General features: G+C 40.4%; 1 protein-coding gene across 1 annotated transcript in view; it reads left to right on the top strand.

Moving 5' to 3' along the window:
• The first annotated feature begins 1,026 nt into the window (after positions 1-1,026).
• crispld2 (cysteine-rich secretory protein LCCL domain containing 2) overlaps positions 1,027-3,119 on the top strand; it is a 15,529-nt gene continuing 13,436 nt past the window's right edge. Inside the window, exon 1 of the mRNA XM_080493273.1 lies at positions 1,027-1,146. The gene's annotated coding sequence lies outside the window, so the exon portion shown is untranslated. The remainder of the gene's footprint in view (positions 1,147-3,119) is intronic.

Below are 3,119 nucleotides of genomic sequence, written 5' to 3'. Positions count from 1 at the left end.
TGTACCTAATACAGAGCAAACTTGGTGTATGACTGCAAAAGGTTGATAAACTCACTTCATTTTACTAGAAAACGTAGCATTGTTCATCTGAATATTGTTTACATGGGGCAGCCAGGCATTTGTTTGGTTTATCTCTATTTAGAACTTTTTTTTTGTTTACAAATAAAGACAATATTAAACAATGCACAACAACAATCAGAAAGATAATAATATCAGTCCTCCTTCATCAGTATTTTATTTTGCTGTCCCAAAAGAAGTATGGAGATGTCAAAACAAAATAATTTAAAATTCAAATACATGCTCACACCAATTTCTAGTGACCAACGAGCTGTAACCAGAGTGACTGGAGAAGTTGCACAATGCACAGCGAAAGGCCAACCTAACTCAAACCTTATAGTCATTATATAAAATGGGGTTATTTCAAAGCAAAACAGAAAATTTTCATGTTAAATTACATAATATATTTCTTCAGAGGATTTCCAGAGCCAACTAAAGCATAACGCCAACAGGCTGATTTGTTTTCAACTTGTACAAAGTTTTCTTTATCTCTGGCACTGTATGACATAGTGGTGGGGATGAACAGATACAGATAGGTGGTGCGACCCAGGACATATCGCGTGTGGTCGTGTGTGTTCTGGTGAAGTGACTGAAGTCCGGTGAACTATCTGATCTCCCCTTGGTTTACCCCTCCCTGCTGAGGGTCTGCAGGTCCACTGTTTGCCTTGAAGCGTGGCTCTGAGGACACATATCTGGGTAATAACTGTCGACCAGACGTGATTCAGAGATGGAGATGTGACTGCATGCCGCTGACTCTGTTGACAACCCGCTGATTTACAGTATTTGCAGTTTTCCTCTTGACAGTATTCTGCGCGCAATGGCGCGCTGCGTTCGCCAAGAACACAGCCTCCTACTTCAGGGAGGCTGGCGAGTGGGGGAGTGAGGAGAGACACTCATTTTTTCCTCTGGTCCTGAGGGGTCTCCTTCTCTATATAAGGCTCTCAGAGCTGCTCACTTTCTATGTGCTTCAGGAACGCAGCCAACAGGCAGCAGCAGCAGTCTCTCCTCTCTCTCATAAGGGAATAACAGCTCTGCAGGACTCTGCTCTGAAATACACCGACAACTGGACACTAACTGAGGAGGACAGAGGTGAGCCAGATGGGACATTACACACGTTTATCTAAAACTTTTCCCTTTGTCATATTTATGTTCACTCTGCTTATGAACTTGTGTTTTAAGATGTACAGATATTACAAATTGTCTACCTGAGTCGATTTTCAGACTTTGATTTAATCAGCATGTAAGACTATATCACTTTTTTTAAAAAAACGTTTTAGTTGAAGGCTACCAATAATGCACATTATGTGTGTTACAGCTTCACTGTGAATATACCAAAGTAAAAAAATAAAACAAAGCATTGTTTGTGGAATTAAAAACTCATGTTTTAAAAGCTGACATTTAATATTATGCATGTATTGATGATTGTCATTTTAACCTCATGATTGTTTTATGTTGGGACCTTAAAAGTTATACAAATTATAGAAAGTAACTTTTTACCATTTGGTGAGTTGCAGATGGAAAGCCAATAAAAATACTTATGAAAGAGCTAATAATGCTGATAAGGAAGTGCCAAAATGGATGTAAATAAAACAATTTGCAGTGCTTCATGGGCTTTTGTTTACATTTAGCCACATGGTGAGGTGGGGAAGAGGTCAGTGTCTCCTCAGATCACATGGATCCCAGCAGTGTTACAGAGACGACCAATATTCATGTGTCCGGGGCTTCTGTCTGTCACTCTGGTATAAAATTCATGAGAGTTGTGAGAAGGGCGCAGACAGAGGAGCTGGTAGAGGCTCAGTGTGAAGACAGGGCACAGAGTAAGGGAGCAGGGTGTGGTGTTTGGGCTGCCCGCTGGTTCACAGTGCCCAGAGCTGGCACAGCATGTTGACACAGCACCGCTGCCAGACCTCAAGATGCTTTTGCAGCCAAAGGGAAAGAGGTGAAGAGACTCAGGGATAAGAGCAACCGGTGCAAGAGTGGTTTATTTTTTTTTTCTTTCTTCTGTGATCACACTGACTGACTGCTCCTCTTTGTGCATTTTGTAGTATTTAGTTCAGCTTTGTTCTTGGACGTCTTCCCTCTCACGTGTTGCCTTTCACAGAGAGGTTAGATAAAGAGTGAGATACACACAGTGTTGCCCCAGGTTGTGTCAGGAATGCAGTGTTTAGCCCAAAGACAGCTCCGCTGGGTGAGAGCTTGTCAACCTGAACCCAGGTCTCTCTCCTTAGTTTGGTTAGAAAATAATCACAGACACAGTCTGAAGAGGAGGATGAAGAGGTGAGTTGTTTTTTATGATGTTGCAACAAATGCTGCATTTACTGGTGAATAAGGCCTTCATTATTAAAAATGTTTCATGACAAACGTTCTTTAAGATTCTAATAATGAGACAGTCTTCGTCAAGTTGAATTATATTCTTTGGGATGTGGAAGTTACCTTATTGGGTAATTTGGACACAGTTTGTGTTTAAGAAATAAGAACTGAAACTGTCAAATCAAATATTGTTTTGAGGGTCACAGACTGAAGGACGTTACAGTTTAATGTCACAAACATTGCAAAATGTATTGAGATGTTTCCTGTCATGTGATGCAGAATGTATTGAGAAGCTAACATCAACGAGTAGACATCAAGAGTGAGTAAGTCAGCTATAATATGTAATCCCTTACTGTAATCACCAATTCTTTCGAGGACTGGTGCAATCTCATTGAAGTTAATGACAATTTGATACTGTCCACACTTTGTCATCAAGGGGTCGGCCTAAGTCCTGGTTGTTATGAGAGCTTCAATAGTCATGTACAGAGCTACGTTTTATGAGAAGTTTTCTTAAAATGTGCTCAACTCCACATTTTGATACAGAGAATGTCTGAAACACCACTCAGGATAAATCATTTGAATCAAAATCAGCTTGTATATGTGGTGTCAATTACAACACAGCCATGTTGTGATACTTTACACTAAAATGGAGTACAAAAAAAATCAAACAATCCAACATGAGGAAGCAGAGAGTGGGAAACTCCTTTTTTATGAGCATGTGCATACCCACCTTTCTTCTTGCAGTGGCTGGG

Source organism: Lipophrys pholis (genome assembly GCF_963383615.2).
Source record: "Lipophrys pholis genome assembly, chromosome: 2".
NCBI lineage: Eukaryota > Metazoa > Chordata > Actinopteri > Blenniiformes > Blenniidae > Lipophrys > Lipophrys pholis.
This window is presented reverse-complemented; position numbering and strand designations above follow the sequence as displayed.